The 26,944-nt window shown below is 46.8% G+C and overlaps 1 protein-coding gene across 13 annotated transcripts in view; it reads right to left on the bottom strand.

The window, feature by feature from the left end:
- CHD2 (chromodomain helicase DNA binding protein 2) overlaps window positions 1-7,754 on the bottom strand; it is a 96,188-nt gene extending 88,434 nt beyond the window's left edge. For 3 of the 13 annotated variants that reach the window (XM_065687950.1, XM_065687951.1, XM_065687948.1), the window contains exon 1: window positions 484-1,407. The gene's annotated coding sequence lies outside the window, so the exon portion shown is untranslated. The other 10 variants (XM_065687946.1, XM_065687947.1, XM_065687960.1 and 7 more) reach the window with 9 other exon arrangements.
- Between the last annotated feature and the right edge of the window lie 19,190 nt (window positions 7,755-26,944).

Genomic DNA, 26,944 nt, shown 5'->3' on the forward strand with positions numbered 1-26,944 from the left:
CTTGATTAAAAGGTTCTTTGCCATTTACATACAAATTTAAAGCCTGACAAATCCAGTTGTCAACAGATCCGAAAATAGGCCAATATAAGTGATCAGGTCGAATTTTCTCTTTAATTCATACTTCCATACAGTAGTGGACCATCTTTTCTTTACTTTTTCTTTCTTGGGCCGGCCAAGAGCCCCAGTGTTCAATCATTAACCCCAAGGGACTGTCTGGGGGTACATCCTGTAACTCGCTCCCTGTCTTATTTCTAGGACCTCCTCGTGGGCCCTTTTCTGAGTTAGAGACACGACTCTTCCTCTGACCCATCCCGGCCGGGTATGTCTCCTTTTGTTCGATTACTTTCACTTCCCTCCTTCAGCGGCCAAGTCCCTCGTGGGAGATTGGAAACACGCTTAGAAGAAGTCCACACTCGCCGTGCAATGTCGTTGCGTCTCAATCATGCACACACCGGCCCTTCCACCCAACTGAACGATACTTACAGTCCGATGTTCTCATCCGGATCTTCGTGCACAAGAATTACAGGTATTTTATACTGCAGTTTTCCAGGAGCTCATGTTCCTTGGTTATTGCCTCTCTGTTCATTGATCCCTCGAGACTGTCCAGGACTACCACTCCCAAGCCACAAATTGTGGGGCGCCCCTCATAAGAGCTATAGTCCCAGGCAGCCACACAGAGATCACGTCAGGGTCACCAATTTGTTATAAAAACCTTCTTTCATTCAATACTTAGGTCCAAATATATTATTATGACAATTTGTATCGGAAGGCAATAAGCAAGCAGTGCTGGGTGTGCCGGGGAGTCACCGCTCCGCCCAAGCCGCACACCGGGGGTTTGGGGTTTAGTTTCTTATACTCTTCAGCCTTGGGTCTCAGCCAATCTCTCTTCCTCCTTTATCTGGATACCGACGTGGCCTTTTTTAATTGCTCTTTTCTTGCTGCTGGGTCTTCTTGTGGTGAAGAAACTTCTCAGAACAGGTTGTTTCAATTTCTTGGTAACGTACTAACAGAGCACCGTTTGTTGTAAGCTTAACTGCAGCCTTAAATACATCTTGTTCCATGCCTTATATGTTCATTTGTTTAGTGCTCAGCTTTCACAAAATTCTATTCTATCTCCCTTCCTGGTGCAGTGGTCACAAGGCTTTCCAAGTCCCTGACACAAATCATTTCTATACATCTCACAGGCACAGACGCCACAAGATTAGGGACAGAAAGGACTGCATGGGTACCCAGGGCATCAGACTCAGTGCAGATATGTTCATTACTAAATACTAATACACAAGCTGACCACTGAAACTCCCTCAGGTCACAGCATGCAAAGGTGTGACAGCTCTATCCAGACCTTAATAAAAACTGGATGGTTTTCTAGGAGCTGTGCCAGCCTGTGGTGGATCCATGAAAGCCACCCACAGGCACTGCATTTCCGATATGCATCTCAGTCAGTTACAAGTCACTGCCACAGGACCAGCAACCCCAGGCTGCCTGCCATGGGGTGGGAAAGGTCAGGGACTGCCCTGGCAGGGGAAAGCTGTCTGTGTCACTCTGGCATCTCCCAGCAATGCTGCTGAGGATGGAAAAACACCATAAGGTGAGGCAAGCTCTAAGCAAGCAATGGCATAGTCTGCCTCCCTTTAAGTCTATGCCTCTATCATCCCTGGGCTGCGCCCAGACACAGAGATGTGCTTTGGACCTCCCTGCACCAGACTTGTTTTTCTAATTCCTTAACTGCATTAGAACAAGACAAAAAAATATAAAATGTTCTTTTTATATTCTTGCCCTTTAGTTTGTCATAAACTTTTAATGCCTGCAGCAGACTAACTGATGGCTTGTATGCTGCTGAACAAGCCAGGGAAGAAGATGCACAAGGAATTCCCAGCCTTGATCTTTTTCTCCAGGCACAAGTCTGAACACAGCCAGAGAGTACAGACAACCGAGTCCTAAGGCAGAGCAACAGTAACCTGCTCCCACTTGACCCAGCTGGTTGGTAAAGCTATTTTTGTGCTCTTCTTTTATTCCATGACATACCAGCAGATATTGGATCAAATTCCCAGGGATGCCAGCAGAGGATGCCCAGGGATGAGAGAACAATGAAGTACCCAGCATACCAAAGGCATGCTCTCCACCCCAGCTCATCAGTCCTAGCAAGAAGCAGATTTTATTTGCTTGGAAGTGGCCATACTAGTGCTGCTTCCAGTCCAAGCAAGCACTACAGTGTACATGGAAGGCATATTCCTACACCACTATCCTCCCTAACAAACAAAAATGAAGTCAAATCTCCCTGCTCGCCATGGAGAAGGTCCAATGCATGTGACCATGAGCATGCTGTTCCCCTTGAAAAGCTATAGCAAGGCTGCCACCATTAAGACATCTCATTTTTAAGCTCCAGGAAGAATCCTGACTACATTAAAGTATAACTTCATATTCAAATTAAAAACACTGTAGAGGGGTGGGAAAATGTACTGCTAAGAAACTAGCAGATTATTGAGGCATGTGAGCTGTCAGAGCTCTGGCAATACAAGAGCTCTCTTGTTCCTGTTGCCTCCCACAGCTGCATTCACTAAATATATCCTGGGCAGAGAACTGCATTTCTCCACCTCTTTCTCAGCCCAATCAGGTTTGCACAACCACGACCAGGCTCCCTTGGGACATGCAGTCAGGCAGCAGCAATGCCCTAGTTACAGGATCACGAAGGACAGGAGTGACTAGTCATGTCTGCAACAGGGTGAAATTGTTCCATCGACAGGTTATTTTGAGAGGGAGTGCATGAAGCTGATTAGGAGTTAACTATTAAAAACCAGGGTAGTTTGTTCTCCATCAGGATACACCCCATTTGCATGTCAGAACCAGTCACTGGAAGTATTCCCATCAGATGGTTTTCAATAGCTTGTGGAAAAAAGAACTGGAGATTTCAGAGCAAATTAAAGCAGAAGAATGGCCACCCGTACAAAAAACATTCAGCTCCTGGCAGATGTAGAACAGTGGTCTTCAGTAAATGGCTGGCCCACAGAAAGCAATTCCAATTCTACCTTCCATAAGTGTGGCATGTTGTCTGATCATGTATCTACCTCCAGGGAGGGAAAACCTCTCCTATAACTGAATTTCTGTAGGGCCAGTGTGCTTCCCCATGACCTGCATTCCACTCTGCATATTTCTCCTATCCTCACCTTGCATCTTTTATTTGCAAGGACACATTCTCTGGCCTGGTACAATGGCGCCTTGGTCTTAACTGCAGCCTTGCAACACTGCTGCAATCACAGAAACAAAGAGGAGAGAGAGCTGCCCCTTCTTACATAGTTAATTCTGTAGTGAATCAAGTTCCGGTGGCTTTCCTCTCTTACAAGCTGTGAGCCAGCAGGGATTTTGACCCTCCTGGTCCCTGCTTCTTTCTTTCCTCACAGTTCCTATTTCTTCAACACCTCCAGCCCCTCTGGCAGCAAGTTTGACAGAATCTGGTCAATTTTTCAAGCTTTCTCATTTTAAGAAGTCAGGGGGAGCAGACTACATCTTGCAATCGAACCTCACAGGAGGGAGACTGAAATATCTCGTGCCTGACCTTAATCTGTAGGATTGTGTCGATAGTTTTTCTTGTAATCTCAATACTCAGAGTTTATTATGCATTCAGATCTATCCGTAGACTTAGAACATTTTGCCACAAAAGGAACCAAACTCATTTTGATATAATTATGCAGTCACACAAGTCACATGCTTGCTGTGGAATAAATATAAATACCGAGCTTTTGGGAATAACTGGCGGAACTGAAGTGTAAAAAAACCTCACAAGAATGAAAGCTAGCTATTATATAAAGGAAATAAATCAGGTTTCAATGTCAAATTGCAGTAAAGGAAAAAGGCACAATATAAATATATATATATAAAAGGACTATTTTAGTATCACTTTTTCTCAATCTGCAAAACATAAACCCCTGAATTTAAGCATCCACATAAATTAAGGACCCTATTTTCAAAGGTAGTGATACCATCTGAGGTGTTTGCAACCTCTGAAACCAGGTAATTCATTCACAAAATGGCCACAGGTCCCTAAGCTTCACCAAATAGCTGAAAGCTGGAGAAGTTAGAAAACCGTGCTGTGCTCTTTGTGTCTTTCCTACACGTTCATTCCTTCTCCGCTTTTCTCGCCTTCCTGAAACAAACTGCCCTCAACGACTGTTCTAATTTTGCATTTGGAAACTGCCGCTGTTTTAATTAGTGACATTGCTGTAGAAGAACTACACCCTGCTGCACCGGTTGTGCTGAAAAGGAGCCTTGCTTGCTGGAGACAGGAATGGTTTTGCTCTGATCTCATGAGGTCTGCTGGATCCTATGGCTTTCTGAGCACACACAGAAGGATGTAGTCTCCTCTATGTGCTTTTAAGAAGGAAATATAAAACGTGAAGCCAGACGTTAAGACTGAGCCACAGAGAATACACTGGAGTGCGAGTTACCTTCAACACCACTGCAGTTCTAAAAGCAAACAAAGGCATAAGAAACTGGGATGGAAGATTTCATTCCTCAAACAAGGCAGTGACTCACCCACATTCCTAACTGCTCAAACAAGGCAGGCAAACCCTTCTCCTGGCAGACTGGATCCTCCACATTTTACGGTGCAGAGCAAATCCCAACCAAAGGCAAGCTGTGGTGGTGGCACACTGCAGCAGACACAGCTCAGGGACAAATGTGTATCAGAAAGGTACCTTCCTTTGCATCCTCTCTATCAACTTGCCTTCTTGAGAAGATTAAGAGTTCGGAAGATCTGCTTCTCACATCTGAAAACACAAAGAAAAGGGCTGCTACTCACAATGGCTTTTCAGGAGTCAAACTCGTCTTTTCTTAGATACCAAGATTTTATAAAATTGCTAAGATGCAGGAGTTTACTTCTTTGAAACAATGAAAATCCAAGGACAGACAAGTCAAAAAATTAACTGAACAGAGCACCGAGCAATGTAAGTGCTGCTTCTAACAAAGGTATCCATGTGGGAAAAAATGACCTAGGGATATGGAAACCCACCATTCTGAACACCTGCTCGGTCATTCTCAACATACACGGGCAGAATTCATGGATGAAGGACAAACATATTGCAGGTGACAGACAGCCTGCAGCCAAGCTGCTAAGCATGCCTTTTGTGCATGACTCTTTGGGACCTGGGGAGCGCTGTGCTGGCCCCCCAGTGGCAGGGGCATCAGCTGAACTCCTGGGTGGCAGCAACAGAGCCATCAACAGCAGCAGCGAAGAGCAGGTGGTAGAAAGGCTGGAGTAAGGAAACGGGACCAAAAAGGAGCACAGAAAGCAGAGACCATGGCTAATTTTTGAGAGATTCCAGGAAGCCAAGATCTTTCAACTATAAACCTCAGAGGGGTTGTAGTTAGGAGACAAGCATTTCGGGGTGCCAGGGACAGCTATGGCAGCACCTAAAAGCCACTTCATCTGAAGCCCCCCAGGGAGCAGGACTGGGTAGGTGGTCCCTCTGTAGCTGTGCCAAGGCTCTGCTGGGTGAGGCTCATTCATCTGATGACGGATGCCAGATTATGAGCATAAAAATTCCCCTCTGGCTTCATACTCCACAAGGCAAAATTAAAGCTGAGCTCGATGTGTTCCTCCCTCTACCGAGCTGTTTAATTCTCAGGTTTCCAGTGGTAGCCGGACACCCCAAAACGTGTTCATTCATTCACTCCTCCTGGGGGCCAGCTCCTGAGGGTGCCTGGAGCTGCTGCAGAAAGCAGAGATCATTTTAAAAAAGCATTACCTCCCCCAAACAGGGAGGACTTCTTTGCTTAACAGCGTAGCTTTGGCTGCTGGTGCAATGAAAAGTCCTTGACAACACAGACTGTTAGCAGAGGAACACAAAACTGTTATTAATGGAAGCATCAAGCCTCACACAACTAAAATAAGCTATCCTGGAGTTGAAGCTGCGTCAAGACATCATGGAAATGCCTGTTGCAGTAGTGCTGCCGCCATACTTGCAGCCCAGCCGCAGTGAGCAGGGACAGCACGCAAACCCGATCCTCAGAGGTCCTGCAGATTTTGCTGGTGGCATTTGAAGTATTTCAGGCATTTCAGACAAACCTCAGCAGACTAGAGCAGAGACTCACCCAGCAGGACTTCTATACACCGTAAAGACTTACATAAAAACATAGATCTGTTTATCAAGCTGCAGAACAACAATGATCCATCCTGTTTATCGGCTGGAAACACAAAAGCAGGGGGAGATTTTGCTGACATTACTTCCCCCTGATTCAACAGGCTGCCTTGAGCAAGTGACTCTCATGATCAGTGCTACAAGCAAACAAACAACACGTGCTGCTTGAAAGGCACTTCCTTGTGCAGAGGCAGAGAAACCGTCACAGGAGATGAACGCTGAGCATATTATTACTACTTTGTATTTGGCTGGCTCATGCTATTTGGAAAGCCCAGCTCTGCCGGGCTGCTGGAGAACGGCAGCATTTGTCCCTTGCCTTCGGCATGAAAACACAACTCAAATCCCTCCTCGGGAACAAAGGTGCTTCCCAGGAGCCTGGCGTGCTGCCGGCATGCCGAGCGCGTAGCCAAGCAACGGCAGCCGGATTGGGGCTTGCGCCTCACCCGTGATGCTCCAGCCTCCACAAACAATTCCTGCCACGTAGACAAGACCGTGCAGGGTAATGGAAAATTACTGCAGGCTTTCTCTTAAAGGGCGAGAATCTCTGCTGGCGGGGAAGGTTGATCCAAATTCCGCTCCCCAGCACACCCCAGGGTAGAGCTCTGTTCCCTGCGAGAAAGGCTGCAGTGCGTCACTGGCATGCTGGGGCGTTAATAAAAGCAGATACCATTTGCATGATATTGCCAGTGATTAAAAGTATAAAGCAGAGAGCTCAGCTGAGGGGGGGACATGGGGGGAGGGGGGTTGGAGAGCTGCAGGCAGAGGCAGGAGGTGGACGAGGAGGCAGCAAGCTGCCTTTTTAAAGCTGCTTTCGACACAGCCTCAAGCATGGCGACCTTAACACAGCACAGTTAATATCAGGCAAGAGCTGGTGCCAAAATAATCCCTTTGCGTCTGGCAGGCTCAGTGTTTTAGCAACTGCCGGGCAAATATCTGCCTGCAAGACTGCAGGGAGAAAAAATGCCTTCAAAGAAAGGGTCAAACTTTCTCTACCAGTTGTTAGGCTATTATCACAGCAAGAGCAGTTTTTAAGTTACGGCCATGTTTACCTCCAGTTTCTAGTCTAAAAGAGAACGTATGTTTTTAATGCAGCATCCTGCCTACCCAGCTTAAAACAGCAAGCTAAAGAGCCACACAAACAGCTACAGTAGCACCAATCAGCCCATTCAAGCTGCTGCAGTTCTGCCACATGAAAGTCAGAGGTTTGCACTTACCAGCCAGGCAGGACATTGCCCGACAGGCAGATGGTCACAGGAGCTGCCCAGCAAGAGGGCCCCAGCACAAACAGCACTCTTTGCATGGTTCAGAATTAGCTGCTGTATCCATTACAGCTTTTATTTCATCTCCTTAAGGAGCAGAACACTCAACCTACTCCCTGGGGCATCTATGGCAAGCCAACTCTATCTACCCTGCAACAAAAGGAGAAAGGCAAACCTGCTCCTCCTGCTATAACCCTTTTGCTCACTGCATGCAGCTGTGGCTCATGATGGCCCTGATTTGGTTCACGGATACAACTCTACTTCCCACCTTCTCTCGAGCTGCCTGCAATTTAAGGTGTTGCTTGTCAGACTGGTCCTGGGTCAGCTCCTGCAGCAACATGGCTTTTGCTCTTCCCCATCTTCATGTTTTAGTTCATCTCCTATCTGTTTTTCTCAGATAAGCACTGGTTAAAGTCTCAACCTAAATCTTTTCATTTTTGTTGTAGCCAGCAAATGAAAATGAAGCTCCTACACTGAGTTATGGGACTTCTTTTGTAATAGAAACTCCCCCTCTCCCCTTAAATAGAAACCTTTGTTGTGAAGCTGCTTTCATTGCCAGCTCCACAGGGAGAGGCATTGCATTTAATAGAGGTTGACCTCATTTTGCAGTCCTCAATATTAAAGCTTATAAGGAGAGAAGGTAATTAGAAGCGGTGACTTCTCAACAAAGATACACAGTTCTTGTTGTTACTACCTCCTTACCTAAGGATTCATTTAATATGGCTTGGAAAGAGTAACTTGAAACAGCTTTTGGCAGATAAGTGAACTCAAGTCAAATGCAAAGATCTGGTTTCCAAGAAGTCTTTTACAAGCGGTACAGGGAAATGAAATTAAACCCTTTAACAGCACACAAGGCTTCCTACAGAGACTCCCTGGAAAAGCCGCAAGCATGCATTCCGGGTGAAAGCTAATCTCTGTCTGAGGCTGGAGTTACATGAAGACATCTGATGGTGGAGAGCACCGGTGGTCATGCATGGACCTGCCCACGTGGCAGCCTCTGCTCCACTGGAGGGAATTGCTGGAATTTTATACTGCTTTTCCAAGGCTGCAGTCTGAGACAAAGAAACCAAGAGGGTTTGAGCTCAGTAAACACACGCGAGGCAGTCAGTGCAAAGGTGCCCCAGCTTTAGTAATACAAGCTGGGTTTCCACACAGCGGATGCCACTGTCACAAGGGAATGGGTGAACACAACCACTGGCCACCACTAAATAAATACATTTTCCAGTGTAAGGCAGAGCACTGCAGTAAGGGATGTGCTTCACTGTGCCAGAGGCCTCACTGAGCAGTGGTTGCATTTACCTTAATATGCTTAGAGTTTAGAACCTCTGTGCATAGCCTGCTTCTCAAGCGACCCCCTACACTTGTCCAACTTATAAAAGTCCACTTGAAATACACATTTTGAATTAATTTTCCCAGCTTTTGTGATGTCCCCACTTCTGTCCCACCTCCTCAGCATGCCTTGCATTTCCAGTGCTGGGTTCTGCTGGGAAGGTGACACCTCCATATTGGAACACCAGTGCGTTGCTGTGAGAAACTTTCATTATGTAAAAAGAACAATTTCTTGTTAAAAGCCCCAGGCCACCGTAGATTTCCCTTTAGATGTTGTGGTTTGAATAAGCGTTTCTGCTTCAGCAAGCCTCAGAACTTCCTGAGTTTTGCACAGTTCCCCCCACCGCAACCAAGTTCAGCTCGGCTCAAAACTCATTTTTTGGACCTGTTTTCTTGAAAAATCAAGATAAATTCTGTTAAAATCAAGATAAATTCTGTTCACATGGTGTTAAATAGCAATTCCTTTTCTGCAGCAACCACCTCTCCTGGGTTTGTGCCATGTGCTGAGCAGAGCCGTTGCTGCCTACACCTGCAGTCAGCTTGCTGTGCTGTTTGCCCTGTGGTTTGTGGCACAACGTGCATTTCAATGGGATTAAAGAGAAAGGCAGCTCCTCTGAGAACATAGCCAGAAACTCCCTGAAGACCACAGCTTGGTGACTTAAGACACCCAGCCTTTGTTCCTCCTCCTGAGAACAGAGGGAGCAAGGAGGGAGCAAGCAAAAGGCATCACAGTCATGAAATACGTGTGAGGAGGCCCAGAACAGGACCGCACCAGCTTGGCACAGTCCTGGAGGGCGGAGAGGATACTTGGTGGCTCACAGAGACAGAAGGATGTGACACCGCTAACACCTTTAACCTTGCACCCTACTTCACCCCACCCTCAGCAAGACCAGGGTTATTCCGGTTTAACTAGTTTTTCCTCTTTCCTTCTGGTACCTCCTATATGAGATAAAGAGCCTTAATAAATCACACCCAGCAATTCCCACCACACCTCAAGCAATTAACCCCATCCTGTGGCAGCGCTGGCTGGGGAAGCCCTGGACAATGTCCTGGGACTCCAATACAGCCAAGAGCAATCTTGTCATCCATTCAATGCAAGGAAGGGGGGGTGGTGGGGGTGTTGTTTATTTTTGGAGCAGTGGGTTACTTTCAAAGAGCCTTTCTTGTCAGACCTGGCCCAGTATAAGCTGCCAAGTCGGCTCCTCCAGCTGCGTAGGCATCGGCATCGTTTGCAGGGCTGTGTGTGATGAAGTGGTGTCAGCACTTCCATTACAGCACCTTTCCCTTGCTCCAACCCAGTTATAAATGGGACATAAAAATCTAGTTCTGGCAGAAACATTCAAGAACCAACATGGAAAACAGTCACCACCTTAATCCGCTAACATTCATCTGGCTGGGGAGAGAAAGTGGGGATTTAAAATACACTTTATCCCTCCCACGCCTACACCCTGAGTTTCAAAATCCAGTTGTATCCCACTCAAATTACTTGTGGGAAATTCTTTTCATTTTGTTTGGGGTTGCTTATTAAACATATCCATGGTAAATGGAGAAGTGATCCTTTCCCTCCTCTGCCTCTTGCGCAAGCCAAATGCTTCATTAAAAGTTGCCATTGTCAATCCTACTAACAAAGGCCACAGTTAATAGTCATTTTAATTGGGCACACATCCGTGCTTGTGTTGAATGGGAGAGATCGATGTCCTTCTCACCACCCTCGGCCACACACAGCCACCCATGGTGCTGGGCCAGGGAACTCATTTAGCTGACAGCTAACGAAGAGCTTCCAGTCTGGTTGAAACCACCCATCAGCACAAGGCGGAGGCACTGTGGTGTTGGGCAATGGTGATTCCTGGGGTTGAAGAAAAGCAGGACTGCTTAGCACCAGTGGTTGTGCCTATGGGAGATGGCTTGTAATGACTGGCTTCTGTACCAGCTGCTGCTCAAACAGAAAGTGGCCCCTTCTCTGGTGCTTGCTATTGAGTGGTCATGCCATCAGCCAGACTGATAAGTTATTGCAGATTCAAACTCCATCATTTTCCTTTTCCCTCTGCTTTTCAGCTGGATCAGTTCCCTGAGCACAAGGGCCGGCAGACAGAGTGGGAATAGGGGACTGGGACAGAGGAGTGTGAGATGCCTCCTGCCAGCAACACCAAGGACCTGGGTTGGTGCACATTGACCCCAGAACAGCCCTGTAGTGCTGTACCTCTCAGCTTGGCCAGTTCCTCTCTCCTAAGCTAGCACACAGCAAGTGCACTGAGAAATCCGCAGTGGAAAAGAGCGAGCCTGTACCTTACCCTGCACTGCCTTAATGCTGGAGTAAATGGCCACTGAAGGGGCAGGTTAGTGCAGAGGAACTATAGGAAGAGGAGCTGTAGGAGGGAGCCGACTCAACTCTTTCACTGTTACACAGAACTTACCCACTTCTGGTTTCAGTGTTTATACATTTTCTAACTCCAGCATGAATTTCTGTGTTACCCCAGAAAAGGCAGGGTCTGGAAGGCCACAGCCAACAGGGCTTGCTCTGGTGTGACAGCATCTGCAACTCCAGACTTGCTGAGGATGCTTAGAAGATGCAGAAGGCAGAGATTTTGTGGCATCAGGCAAGACAGCAGCTCACTGAGCCCAGCCCAGTCCTGCTCTCCTATGGGAACGCTGTGCTGCATGATCTGTCAGTGCCTCCTACAACCCTTACTGAATCCAACCACACTTGAAAGACAGGGAGAAGAACCAGAGAGAAACTTCCCCCACTCAAGCCTCCGAATACTGTGGCTCGGGGTAGGGATGCTGTGAGTGTGGCCATCTGCCATCCTGCTCGGTTGCAGCTGCCTGGCCATTAGGCTGCTAATTAGTGTGCATCTCATCACATCGCACTCTCTGCTTGCTGTGGGTGTGATGGGACACATGGAAGGGGATTGTTTTTTGAAGTAGAGTCTAGTAACACAGGACACAGATTTGCAGGAGGCTTTACTTCCTGCTCATGGAGAATCATGTTCCAGTTGTCTGTTCTAAGGCAGAAAGCTGGAGGAATATGCTAGAGGATGCATATTCCTTTGCAGGACACACATAATGCCCGTCTAGCACTCCCAAGAACTGGTATTTGGGCTGATGCCCTCCATCTCAAAGGCATTAGAAGATGGGGAGGTCCCTCAGCAGGCTGGGTCAAACATCAGCATCCCAGCCTTATCCATGCTTCCTGCTATTGGTGAATACCAGCACCATGGCATCTCCTTTGCCACCGAGGAACTGTGCCACCAAGCACAGTGCAGCAGGTCACCTGGCAAAGCTCTGCCGTGGCTTGCATGTGAGTAAACTCTGAGGTGCAGTGGGAAGAATGACACATTCCCCTGGGTAAACAGCAAACCTTTAATGGAGAAATGAATGTAAATACCAAAGGCAGGCAAGAGTTATTTAAAGCAGTGCTCAGAGGACACCGGGTGTCGCAGGGACTCTGACTTCACCTCTAATGCCGTGGTTTGGCTCAGCGCTGGAATTTCTTCCTATTAAATATGTACCTAATGAGACCATTGACCTGCTGGGAGGGTTGCATCAGTTTTCATCGCTGCTGTTCCAGCTTCTGTTAAGCTACCATTAAAGAGAAAGGCAGTCACTCCACCAGTGCTGGCCTATGATGAGATGTATGGCATCTCCTGACTATCTCATCTGGGCATGTAAATGCACATGCATCTTTGGAAACTGGGACTGAAGGGGCTTTACTAACCTTTCTTGAGAGGGGTTTGCCAGGAAATGGTTACTGTGTGGTACGCTGGCCCCATCTCCTTCTAGGTGGGTCTGCGACTGCTCTAGCCCAGAGACCTTTATCAGCTGCTGGCTAAGGGAGATTTGCACTGGCAGGTCCACATCTCAGCCCTGTTGCCACTGTGAAATGCTGAGGTCCCCTGTGTGCTTCATGGGAATAGCTATGAAACACAGATTAAATCAGTCCTGAACGAGTCGTTACTCTGCCAGGAATTCTGTGACCAAAGCTGAGAGGTGGATATGGCTCTCCTACGCTGAGAAACAAAACAAACCCTATTGTTTTCCACATCTGCATAGAAGATTGAAGCGAAAATCATGGCTTTAAGAGTGTGCATCACAGGCTTTCTTCTTTAAACACAGAAATATTCTATCCGTGAATAAAACTATTTCAGCAGTCAGGCATAAGCTGACTCCAAAGGCTGTTGCAATTCTGAGTTGTGGCAATTCTGAGTTAAGCAGTCATTTTGATTGCACAATTTCCTGGAGTTTAAGATTATCCCAACAGAGAAGAAACACAGAAAGAAATAATGGGAAATGTTTTGCGTTCTTGATTAAATTGATACCAGCAGATGTGAACCCCCCCTGTTCTGAGCTGAAGGTAAAGCCCTTGCAAAACACAAAGAATATATGGTGAAGCTGAAGCTTTCTGTCTCACAGCAACCACAATGGTGCAGAACATCTAGTATGTGTATGTATGTATGTACACATTAGATGGATATATATATATATGGAGAATTCAATCTGAAATCCAGCCAGAACCAACACATTGTGCAGAAAAGGTACACATCTGTGCGAAGTACTGCTTTGTCTACAGCAGTAAATTGGAAACTAAATCTCACTTATGAGTTAAGACATTCCTATTGCAAAGAAAAGAATGAAAATTAAGACAGAAAAAAGAAAGAGAAGAAGGATAATAAAGAGAAGGAAAGAGGAAATGGAAAAAATAAACGTAAGAATAAAAAGGAAAATGAAAATGAAAAATGAAAAGTAAAATATATTCCCTATATAATAAATATTATATATATTATATATCTATAAATATATATAATAAAAGGTTGTAGGGGGTGAACTGAAAGGGCTGCTGGTCTGCCCTGCTTGCTCAGCGTGTTGACAAGCCCAGAGGATGAAACTGTACATCGTATTACATCTGATAGTCGGACGTGCGCGATGGAACGAAGCACAGAACACGACAGAAAATGCAACCGAGCTCCCAAGCGCTCCGTGCCGGGTCCCGACGGACTGCGGCACCCAGGCCCATTGTGCGGCCCGGCGGCAGCAGGGGAGCCCCCGGACCGCCTCCCGCTCCGCAACCACCCTCCACCAGCCCGCGCCGCCCTCGTCGCACAAAGGCGCTGCGCCGCGCCGAGCCCCGCTCCAGCGCGCACCGCCCCTTCCTCCGGCGCATCCCGGGGGATGAAGCCGCCTCTGCTGCCACCTGGTGTCGGGCGGGGAGCGGGGCTGAAGGACCCCACCGGGAAACACCGAGCGCTTGGGCTCCGGGGAGCAGGAGGGGTTGAGCCGAGTGTGGCACCCCCGGGGGCCCTGTTCAGTCTTCGTCAACTGAGCAGCTTGCTCCAAGCCCCGTCCGAGCTGACCTTAAGCACTGCCAGGGATGGAGCAGCCGCAGCTCTGGAGTTCGGTTTCCAGGATAACAGACTTCTGGATGTGTGGATGGTGGGGATTTTGCCTCAGGCTTACAGGAGAGTGAAACACACTGAGAAGCAGCAATATTACTTAAAGTGCGAAATAAGGGGGTTACTGAACAGTTTGAACAAGATACAGTGTTCACTGCTGAAAAACCTGAGCAAGATCTGGGCCAGCAGCTCTGAACAATGGAACTGTCCCTTGAATCCTCATGTTCCCTCTTTCTCTCTCCTGTTCTCTCCAAATACATTTTAAGTTCTTGTTTTGTTTTAACTTATTTAGGTCAAAAGGGCAACAATCCTTTGATCTGATCTGACCTCTATCATTTTTAAGTAGGAAATCCAGATACAAGCATGGCTGTGCCTTGCACAGCTTTCAGCGTTCTGTAAACCTGCTGAGATGATAAGGGAAATGTTCCCACCTGCAGACCTTGGAGGACTGTGACAAACATGTTTTGCCTTTCCTGTGCCCAGCTTCTCCAAAAGCCTAAACCCTTCCGTTGAAGAGGGTATGTCATCTCTTCTTGAACCACACAAAAGCACGCTTTGCATGGAAGTTTGTTTTACTGTTAGATTTATAGAGCATTACTATATATCTGTAAACCCAAATCACTGCAGTTAAATACCTGTGAAATACTTACAGACGGTTGAGAATACACATAAGGAACACTACGGGGAGCAGAGTTTTTCCCCTGACATTTCTGCCTGAAACAAGCAGTGGTTGCCCAGCAGTTGGTGCAGACAGAGCTCCCTCTCCTGTCGAAAACCATCTTTAGCCCCTACTCACCCTCGGGAGACCTGTTGCTATTGCCCAGATTTATGGGGAACAGGAAATGTGAGATGCTAGAAATAGGAAACTTTCAATGTATACAGATACACAGCACTGATAATTTGTGTTAATCTCTATTATTTGCTGTGGCTTTACAAAGCAAAAGGTCATTTTAAACTTTCCCCCCTGCAGCAAGATTATTTTTTGTCCTAACACGTGATAGGACAAGAGGAAATGGCCTCAAGCTGTGCCAGAGGAGGTTTAGATTGGATATTAGGAACACAGAGAGGGTGGTCAGGTATTAGAACAGGCTGCCCAGGGCAGTGGTGGAGTCACTGTCCCTGGCAGCGTTCAAAAACCGTGTAGATGAGGCCCTCAGTGACATGGTTTAGTGGTGGCCTTGGCAGTGCTGGGGTGACAGTTGGACCTGATGATCTTAAAGGTCTTTTCCAACCTGGTTGATTCTATGATTCTATGCTTATCCTTGTCAATGGAAACCAAGAGTCATGCAAATCATAGAATGATGCAAATGATTCATGAGTGTCTGTCTCTTCTCTAAAAAAGCCAAAATCCCTCTACCCTGGCATAATGTTATTGTTTGCTGCAAAGGATGGGTAATCTGACAGTTTTAAGAGCCAAGATGCTCCTGGCTGGCAGCAGATGATCCCATTCTGTGCCAAGGCACCACGTTGGCACTGTGAGCAGCTGGCTCAGGGAGGCCATCCCAGGAGCATAAGGAGGCCACCACGTGGAATCTCATCTGGAGTCTGCTCTGTGTGGAAATGTCTCACAGGAGGTACGAAAGCCAGTGAGCTTTTCACACCAGTTTGAGAAATAATTGAGCCTGCCCTGAATGGGTGCGTTATACCATGTACCAGCCTGCACTAGCGGTTTTAACTGGCTGTTTATACTTCTATGAGGACTTTGCTATTTCCCATTTCTGGGGTGGTTTTTTTTGCATTTAACCTGATTTGGAATGAATAGGCCCAGATTAATAAAATGGAGGGTACTGAGGTAAGGAACATTTTAAAAAGCTCTGTTTTCCAAGTGTCTGCAATCTCTCCAGCTTACCAGAACATGGCCATGGATGTAAATGTACTGTTCTTCAATAAAAAGGAGGAGTTGAGAACAACTTGGGGGCAGCAGCAGAGCTGGCTGAAACACGAGCTTTCCCCTTCCGAAAGGAGCCAGTGACAGTAACTGAATCAGGCTGAAAGCAGAAATGCTTGATTTTTTTGTGTAACTTAGCAAGCAAGATGAGGATGATCAGGGCAGGTTGTGGCAGCAGCCCGCTGCCTCCAGGATGCAGCTCAACCTACAAGGAAACAGGGAGACTTGGGAGTGAGATGTAACCCAGCAGGGCTTCCACCCCTGTTCATCTGAACCTCATGCAAAACCCCCAAAGCTCTCATATCCCTCAAAGCCTCTGCTGCACCGTTCCGTGACCATAGCTAGTTGCCTTCTGGGTGAATCCATATCTATAGTAAGTATTTTCCATGCATTTAACAGATGGGTAAGCTGAGATGGGCAATGAAGCATCATTTGGGGCAGAGGTAGAAAGGGAGGTTTGTCTTCCTACTCCTCCGTCGTGACCATCCCCTCCATCTGTTAACACTTCAGTACATGATGCCAAGCTCCAGCGTGATTCCCGTTAGTCTGTGGAGTGCTGCATGTTGATGTTTTGGAGAGATCCGTGGAGATATTTAATTAGGCAAAATTAATTCCTTTGAGAACAACCTTTGGAAAGTGCTTCTGTTGTTTCAACACGTCTTAAGAATTGGCATTAGCCATTTCCTAACTTATATTGAAAAGGACAGTCCAATCACAGCATTCCCCAGGTCAAATGATAGCTGTGACTTGCCTGCCAGCATCACTATCAGACAAGGAGGTGCCAGATCTGCCCCCAGAAGTCACTTCCTTGCGGTTGTCACCCTGAAAGGTTTCCCTTCTGCCTGAGCTGCCTCTGGCCTCTTTGTTTTCTGTCCCTTTTTTGCCACCTTCACAGCGATCGTGGGGTTTGGTGGTGACAAGACAGGCATGGTAGGAAGGAGGAGCATCAGTGGTGACCCTGATGGCCAGCCCTGCAAGGTGACATCCCTTACAGCCGCACCATGGGGAGGCAAAGCAGGGGTTGAATACTGCTCCTTTTCATGCCTTCCTCCTCCTGCAGTCAGACAGGGATACTGCTATTTCTTGAGGGACCATCTGCTGCTAATTCTGCAAACCTCCCACAGATATGGGCAGAGAAGAGCAAAGTCTTAATATGATTAAATTCAGGAGCCCCAGAGGTCTGAGTTTGTGGCTGTGCCTGGGTTGGAGCAGGGTGGGAAATGGCACAGGCTGCAACACTTAAACCCCTGAACAATCCCTGTCAGCCTCTTCCCTTTCACTCTGCAGGCTCTGCCTGCTCAGGTCCAGTTGCATCATGGAGAAGACCTTTGGGGTCGGTGGTTGGCAGAAGGGCCGTGTGGAGCTGTGCATCCTCCTACCATAGACCAATGCTTCCATGTTTCCCAGCTCCCTGTGCTTTTATTCTCACTCCAGGCTTTCTCACAGGTTTCTCAGGCTTTTTGCTGCCTGCATTGTCATAGAAACACAGAGTCATCAGCTAGGTTGGAAAAGACCTTTAAGATGATCAAATGCAACCACTACCCCCTGTGCAAAATCAAAGTCTCCTTTTTCTCAGCACTTACACTGGGACAGAACATTTCACGGCTCCACTGCATGAATTGCAGGGTTGAAGCAGCAGCAATATAGGTACAGTGCTTGGCCCTCTTCTGGCATTACCTAAGCAATGCAAGCAGTAACAAAGGCTCGCAAGGCACGATGCCCATTGTACTCAGCCTCCATGCTTCCTTTAAATTATCTCCTTAAGAAAATCCACGGATATCACGCCATAAAGGAAGAAGAAATCTATACTTAAACACTTAATTAGGGGATGTCTGCAGAGCGCTGTGCAAATGGGATGGTGGCGGAGCATGCAATGCATTTGGTATTTAAATATAGCTGTATACACATCCTCAGCCTCCTGAACTGCTGAAGGCCTCCTAGCAGGTGATCACAAGCCTTTCTATAATTGAAATGAACTTAATCCTGACAAAAAACTGTAGCAGCAGCTGCTGTGAAGGCTGTGGCTGCTCTCCAAGTATTTCTTACATTACCCCGGCCTGTATATTAAAGCGAGACTGATCGCTGTGTTGCAGAATCCTGCCACGGAGTGTCTCTTACAAGCAAGCGGCTGTGTTTTAGGTTTGAGGGCTTTGTTGTATTTTTCATAAGAACACTTTTCTCTTGTGTGGTGATTGCCACATGAGGAGCTGAGCTGCTCAGGTATTAATTACTTAGGGCCTGCAACAATACTCTGAAGTAAAAAGTAAATAGGAATATTCTCTCTCATACACACACTACAGTGATACATGCAGGCAGTTGCCTCTATGGTGGGCTGAAGAAGCTGAGCTGTATTTGGAGGTAAAAAGGGGTGAGCTGCCAGCTCAGAGGATGGATGCAGGACGTTGAGAGGAGACACCAGCCAGCCAGAAGAGATGAGAAATTACTGTGGCTGCCCTCCTAATTTAACCTTGATGCTACAGATCTCTGCCTGAATCCCAATGCGCTGTGCAGAAGTGGGACAAGGAGCAGCTTCTCCTGTAATTCCTCATTTTTCACCTTGGCTCCTTCGAGTCCTTCCTCCCTCTGCCCTCTCCCTGCCCCTGGATCTCCCTGGGCTTTGCTGAGTGGGACCTGGCATTTACACAGCATCACCAAAACACAGCCATCGAGCAACTTCTATGGCAAGGAGGAAAGTCTTCACCTCAAAGCCCTGCAAAGCCAACAACAAAACCGCAGGGAAGCAGAGCTCAGTGAGCGCACGAGATGGACTGTGCAGAGCAGGCACTGAGTTCCTGGTCCCTTAAAGCCATCACAGTGAAAATCCTACAAGCAGGAGTACAGCCATCGAAGGGAAGGCTCCGCACCTGGGAAACCGCTTGACCTGCAGCCATTTGCCCCTGGTTGCAAGGGTTTACCTCACCCTCGTCTGCATTGTTGTTCGCACTCCCAACCTGTTGGGCTGTATCTGGTTTATGGCTTTGATTCCCAGCATGGAAAACATCAACTCAATCTCTTTCAGACAGTTCCCTTCTAACCAAGGCACATGCACCCGTTTTTGAAGCGTGACATCCAAGGCTGTTTAAAGGGCAGAACAGAAGATGGTGCTGCCGAGCCAAAATATTTTAACAAGAAAACTTCCTGGAGCTGCTGCGTTTTTTGACAGCTCCAGTTCCAAAATAATCTTTGTTTAAACCGAAGAGTTGCCAAGGAGATAAGTTTAAGAAGCACATGAGCTACAGAGAAACATCCCACAGCCCGTTCCCTCGTGGAGCAGAGACACAGTGAAATATTGATGGACCAGACTCCCTAAAGATACCTCCTAGCTTGAAATCTGGAGCTTTTCCTGCTTTGCATGCGCCTCCGTTGGGATAAAGCGATGGGATCCCTTGCAGAGCTACATGGGCAATTGGGTCGGGATGTCTGTGGCTAATGAACAGGCGTCAGCTAAGAGCTTCATGGGAGCTAATGAAACGTGCAGTACAAAGCGTGTCACCTCCAGGTATCGTCTGTGCCTCTTGCCTTGAGTTTAATCCTCTTCTATGCGCTGCTTGGGCAGCCTCGCTCTCTGTCTACTCTATGTAACACAACAGGAGCAGCAGAAAGAACAAAAGCACTTTTGATGGTTTCACTTTTGAAACTGGCCTAAATTGGCCTCAAGCTCTTAGGCTGAGTGTTTTTCTTATTCAGACTTAGGTTATTCAAAAAGTAAGGCAAATAATGTCCGCCCACAGTGCTGGCAGCTATGTGTTTTTATAGGGAAATTTTAGCTCAGAGTGAGAACAGCAACAATAAACTGCTTTATTTTGCACCAGGGAACCCTCCTGCCTCCACAGGTCAACTGTCTGGGAATTTCAGTGGTTTGGTGGAAAGAAACACCCTAAATTCTGATGCCTCTTCAAAACCCAATTTACTTGGCAGCTGTAAATGAAGTGCCTGTAAAAGGAGAGGCTGTCTCACAGTATCTCATTTTCTAACTCACACGGCACCTGTAAATGCAGCTGAGCACAGACAGCAAAGCACCTCATACACAGCGATGCAGAGAACCAGGACCATGCTCCACTTTGTCCCTTCTGGAGCCCATGTGGGTTACAGGGCTACAAATCAGAATTCAAGCTGCATCTCAGCATATCACCATGATGACAAACGTGATCCGTACTGTTAATTCCTCTAGGAAAGGATGCCACACATATGTATGCCTGTGGCAGCACAGATGATGGCTGCCATCAACAGGCAGGAGTCCTCACTAGTGGTCTTAACACAGCGTTCTGGGTTAGCTTGGTGGAGCCACTCTATCTTCTTGTTTTCAGGTCTCTGGCTCCAGAGCAAGAACAATATTTACCTATTTTACAGGCCACACTAGGAAGATTAATTAGCTAATAATACTCCTTGAGTACTTTGAAGACACAAAGCAACAAATGCATTTAAGGGGCTGTATTCAGCGTGCCTGAAATCAATAGGTACTTGGCAAAGACACTAGTGAAGGGATTCAGATGGCATGGAAGCGCACAGGGACTTGGATACAGGTCCTGGCCCTGACCCACAAGAGCACACATATCCACACATGTACCGCTGCACCCCTGCACATGTGCCCACTGCTGCCTGCAGCGGCATAAAGGATGTGTTGGTACAGCCTTGCTGCTGCACAGATAAACTCGAAAGCAGCAGCAGTTCTCCCAGACAAGAGGCTCATCAGACTGTTCATGCCCTGAAGCTGTCTGGGCTTGGGAGGGGTGGGTCACTCCAGGATCCTGAGCAATTTGTCCTTTCCAGGCAGAGGATGCAGCATAGAGCAGCTGTGAGCCAGCACACTGGGAAAAGTTTAGTAGGGACAGCAGGAGAGAAAAGAAGTGAATGTCTTGGGCTTCTGGGAAGCAGCTGGAGGACCAAGAGCCATTCAGTGCTAAAACACATCCCAGAGCTGGGCATCAGCCTTCCAATACCTAAAGGGGTGACAAGAAAGCTGGAGAGGGACTTTTTACAAGGGTGTGTAGTGACAGGACAAGGCGGAATGGCTTTAAACTGACAGAGGGGAGAGTGAGATGAGGTATTAGGAAAAAATCCTTCACTGTGAGGTACAGGATGCCCAGAGAAGCTGTGGCTGCCCCATCCCTGGCAGTGTTCAAGGCCAGGCTGGATAGGCCTTGGAGCAAGCTGCTCTAGTGGAAGGTGTTCCTGCTCATGGCAGGGAGTTGGAACTGGATGATCTTAAGGCTCTTTCCAGTCCAAACCGTGCTATCATCCTAGATCATGTAAGAACTGGGGGCTATGGCTGCAATTCAAGAGTGAGCCAGTCTGCAGCTGCTTGATGTGTAACTCAGCAGCCAGCGGAGACTTCACAGGCTAAATAAAGAGCTACCCATGATTAAACTGACTTGTTAAGCATTATGGATCAGCATTTGATTCTTTCTTCCTCTGGCAGAAATACTAAATCAAAGATTAGGAAAATGGTTTTGCTCCAAAAGATTCAATACAGATTCAAAAGATTCCCAGTCCAGAAACAATAGGGGCCAGGAGCAGTGAAAGCCCCATGCATCTTCCTTCAGCAAACATTTATATGCCCAACTCCTACATCTTCTAGCAATGAGAAGTGTGGCACGCAGCATACATTGTCTGAAATACCCGTTCATTGCCTCAGTTTCCCCACTGTGCCTCCATAACTGCATTAATGAGGACACTCACATTTCATGTATGATCCTTGTCCTGCTGTTTATGAAAGGTACACAATAAGTATATGCAGATCAAACACAGAGGCTCAGGGACTGGCCCTTGTGCCTGTAACCCAAATCCACTCAGCAGCAGCTTTAACATTTGTTAAATGAGACCATCAGCTATTCCTAAAGGAGAGGAAGAGGCAGCAAATCTCCCAAAGCCATGAAACCCTGAAGCCGCCTCTTCCTAAAGCTGTTTCTCGCACCATTTTCAATGCAGATGGTCATTATGAATGACTAATTACCAAAGCAGGCCCATCACTGACCTGCTGTGTAAGCTGGGCAAACAATGGATCTGTCCCCGCTGCATTCACTCAGTGTAAATGTAAAACATGAGCACTGAAGAGGCTTGAAGCTTAATATAGGTCTTGTTAAGAGTTCGTAAAGGATAGTGAAACCCTTAGATTAAGAGGTACACCAGAGGAGAATGATAGGGTTATAAAACCCATTTCTACAAATAACTCATATTTATATAGTGCCTTTCAACCTCACAGATCCCAAAGCTTTTCTTCAGCCTAACGCCTGATATACTGTGTTCACTTCACCCACCAGTTCAAGGCAGCCTCCATTGAAGTGAATTGTGGCAGCTGTTTAAAAGCCCTGAGCAGTAGTAATTTTAAGAATAGCAAGGCATTTCGATGGCCTTACAAACTTCAAAGAGTTAATTCTCTGCCCCGCCAGGAGGCAGGGGAAGTTTATTATTCCCATTTCACAAAGGCAGCATCGCCAGAGTGGACCAGAGTGGAGAAAATGCGCTCTCCCACAGACTTACAGAGCAAAATTCTGTGCATGAGCCTGAAGTGCTTTTAATCCCACCTAGAGAAAACATATCAGCATGTCTTATTGAGATAGTCCTTTACTGAGAATAATGATGTGGAGAGAGCTCTGATCTGGATTCTAACACCGACCGCTTCTGGGGGAAATATTACCTCCTCAAGCACGTGTTGACATAGAAACATCATGGTCCACAAATGCTTCTGTGCCACGAAACAAATCGGATGCTCAGAATATACTGCCAAGAATCAGACAATCTGTTTTAAGAGGACCCAAGAGTTACTAAAGCCCTCTTGAAATACAGCAGGAGAGAAAGCTGCAGCAGCATCAGTCTCTGAGGCAGGCTGGCCTTGTTCTTCCACCACATGAGGCTCCATGGTCCTTCCCAGCCTGCCTGCATTGCACAGCAATGCTGCTTCCAATGAGGAGGAAAATTCCCTTCTCTTAGCCCCAAAGGTTCTGCAAGATGGTCCTGAGCTTCAGAAAAGAAAGGTATCAAACTGCTTGGATTTAACCTCTTATTCATTGAGAACCGGTTTTGACACTGTCTCATATTGTTTCTTGACTACACCCTAATGCAGAACAAAATGGGAGCTTTAAAGGACTATTTCATCCCTGGAGTCACAAACACCTCTTCCCACAGTAGCACAGAAGTCTCTAGCGTTCATTCATCCTGTTTTCCACTGAGGATTTGCCCTATTGCAACTTCCACTCTTATTTGCAGTCTGAAATAAGAAACACCCTCTTCTAGACCCCTTTGCTCCCTTGCAATCTGCTTATCAAGCCCAGATGGTGAAGGCTGTGGCATAAAGTCACTGCAGCCCCCCTACAGCCATGGGGAGTTTTCATGGGGAGCTGCAAAGCTGTTCCAACCACACTGCTGAAGATCCTTAACAGCTCTCAGCTGCCCACAAATGGATCCATCCTTCCAATAGAGCCAACCATGCAGATGCCTTGAGTCACTCCTACAAGCTGAGTAATGCCTGGGGCTGGTGGAGGGTGAGCTGTGGTCTCTGTGTCCTGCAAGATCTAAGGCAGAGGGGCAAGGAACCAGAAGAGATCAGCTCTCCTATGCCGACCATCATCAATTCCCCAGCAAAGTTGTTTCCATCATGGGAGTATATTTGCTCCATGAATCACATCCCATTCATCACTGCAACTCTCTGGATGTAGCTTTGCTAGCCAGGGCTTGGCCTCTCTATTCAAAAAGCCCCCAGTGTGCTGTGCAGCAGCTTCACAGTGCAGGATGTGGATCAGCGCTCCCTGACTCACTCTCCCCATTCCTCACTTCACAGAAGCTGCTCCCTTTCATCCCAGAGAAACCTGTGCTTCCTGCTGCAAAAGGATGGACAGGGAAGACAGGATGTCTTCACCCTGCTGTCACTGAACTGCAGGCGGGTCCTGTGCCCTCCATCATGTCTACAAAGAGGTGTCATGGATGGGAAGCCATGCAGCTGGAGAGCAGCATGTTATGAAAAGCTGCTGCAGGGCCCTGGCCTGAGTTCATTGCCTGGGGCTGACACTCATTTAGGCACAAGAACAAGGATGGAGAGGTCTGGTACTCAGATACAAAATGTGAGCCTTTCTGACACTGTGAAACTCAAACCCAAGAGCAAAATCACTTCCTATTGCCTTGGCACTAAGCTCACAGCAGAGATTTTCACCTTCTCTGCTTTTGGAATAATTCATTTAACTTTATGGCATTTCACTACCATGCAAGTCAAACACACCAGCAAGCGTCTACATGATGGCCCAGGGGAGAAATCTCCTTGACATATTTGATGCTGTACGAGACAACGCAGATGGTTGTGGAGGAGACTCTGCTTCCTTGGCAACCTCAATGCCAGGAAACCAAACACACACACGTCCTTCTAATGCTGCAGCCCAGGAGAGGAAGCACCTCAGCTCTACTCCCTGCCTTGGTGGTGAGATCGGCTCTGGATGGGTGCTGTGCTCACCCTGCGTTCTGTTCAGAGTCCAAGCAATGCAGGCTGAGCTGCAGTTTGCTTTCAACCCTGAGTAATGAGCATAATGAAATGTGTTCTGGCAGGTCCGACTGACGATGTCGGTTGATTTCTCAGGGTGAAAGGGAGATTTATAAGCTTTAGACAGCTTACAGGTCCTTATTTACAGCTCTCAAGCTGAAGCCCAGTCCCAGGCACCCATATATTTGGACTCAGAGGTTGAGCAAGTAATGTTTAAATCTCTCCCTCCTTCATTCCCTGCCTGTGGGATTAATACCCCTCACAGGTAGGGGTGTGAGGAGAGAGCTGCCTGTCTCTCTGGGGAATCCAAAGCAGGTGAGTCACTGTCCTTGCCATGGAGGAAGGCAAGAGACCGCCCTTGTTGGCTGAAATGAAAGGACAGAATGAAGCCTGGACCATCCTGGCCACAATTTATGGGTTGAGGCAGTGGAACATGGGCACAAGATGCTCCCAGTGTTCAACTGGTGTGAGTCAGTAGAACTACGCTCAATAATACCACCTGAGATGTAGGGCTATTCCATTAAATCCTGTGGATCTTTCTCTCCTTTCCCATCCTTCCCTCTTTAACTCAGGAAGAATCCCACTTAATCTCTAGGGCACTTTTCCTGAACAAAGGAAAAAAAACCCCACCAGGCTTGACCCTGACCTTTGCAAATGAAAATATGATGTAGTGAGAATTGAGACCTGAGCCTCAAGTCGCCTCTTCAGTTCTGCTGCTGAAATAGAGCAGGTCATTTCACATCTCTATTACAAGCCTCGGATAATGGGGAAGCAAATTAGGTAATTCCATTTTTTGGACTAGTTGTTTTTCTTGTCAGCTGGGAGATGGGATGTGAGGTATGTGGAGAATGGCTGGAGGCACAGGATGAGCAGCTGGTCCTAGATATTGTTTGGGATGCTATTTCTGCATGACCTGCTCCAAAGATATCAAAAGAGAGTGTATCTGTCTCCCCTGACATCTATACCTGTTTTCCATCACTGACTTCAAAGCAGTTGCTCTGCATCTGCTCACATTTGAGTGAGCAGAGAATCAGGGCCATTGTTTAAAGATAATCTTGAACCTCAGTTCCCCTTTTAAATGATCAAAAATGAGTTATGTATAAAGACATGAAAATTAAAGCTCATCAGGGGACCCACAAGCAACAGCAACATGTGCAGGAAAGGGAGCCTTCGCTACAGCTGACAGATAGCTGTTTATGGGAGAATTAGGAACTCCAGTTCTCATCCTCCTCATCACAGAGACAGACTGACTTCTGCATGCAGGTACATAGGAAAAGACAAACCTGCAGAATCAAGAGCAGTGTTAACAAAAAACGAGAAGGAAACCCCAAAAGATCACTGCATGAAACATCAATAAGCATAGTGAGAAACAACCGGCTACTAGACAATCTTTAGAGAGAAAAGACACAGAAACAATGTCTAGAAAGTAAAGCCTGATTAAATTTAACACAAAGTTTTTTAAAACAAACACACACAAAAGCAATATGTGTGATTAATGAAGCACACTATTTGATTTCTCATCTCATGGGGTCTTCAACTCCAGACATCCTGGAAGAGATGCTTTAGCGATACCCATTAGCAAGCTCAACCGAGGATTGAAAGAAGCATATTTGATGCTCTCATGCTTCCTTCTGATCTTAAAAATCCATGAGCATGTTTGCATTTGGTGAAGCATTTGATATCGTATCATAAAATTTAGCTCTTTGGATGAGCTGAGTGAGATAGTCCATAGACTAAATCACAGCTGGGTGACTGCAAAGAAAGAGGAATACTAAGCAGGGAGCTACTGTATTATAGAATTATGTTTATTAGGGCATCCCAGAGATCAGGTCTTTGGTCTTTTTTGACATTTTTATTGATGACTCTAAAAAAGGACTGAACAAAAGGATGACAGGCATTCACAAGAGTGACATCAAGTTGAAAGGGATCACAAACACAAGGGAAACCAGAACGATAATGTAAAGGAATCTGGATAGACTTGAAACTCAGAGTGAAAATCTCTCAGTGCAATGAATCTGAGCAGGGCAGATTGGAAGTCTCATATCTGCTGATGCCTGTAGGCTTTAAAGGCGATGCTCATTAAGATCATGCCAAAGAGGAAAAGCCTAAAAAAGGGCAGTGTTTGTGGAGATGCTCCATCTGAAGCCCTAGAGATACGTGATACAGCAAGCCAGAAGGGAAAACAACGGAGAATCCTTTCGCACTTTCAGCAGGCAAGCCATTTAATAAACACATCTACCAAGAATCTTCTATAACAAACCTGGATGTATCATTTCCATTCACTGAGCCAGTGTCACGTCTGCAAACTGCACAAGGCTTTGTCTCCTCGATACATTGATTTCCATCCAACTGCCCAGGCAGAGCCTCTATTAGCAACCCCTGTTGACAAGAGTGGATTATTCAGGGAAGCAAAACTCTCTTATTTCTATGAAATCTACACTTGCATGAAAATTCACAAGTGGAAATGTCTACTGTATTTC

This window comes from Lathamus discolor, chromosome 8, assembly GCF_037157495.1.
Source record: "Lathamus discolor isolate bLatDis1 chromosome 8, bLatDis1.hap1, whole genome shotgun sequence".
Taxonomy (NCBI): domain Eukaryota; kingdom Metazoa; phylum Chordata; class Aves; order Psittaciformes; family Psittacidae; genus Lathamus; species Lathamus discolor.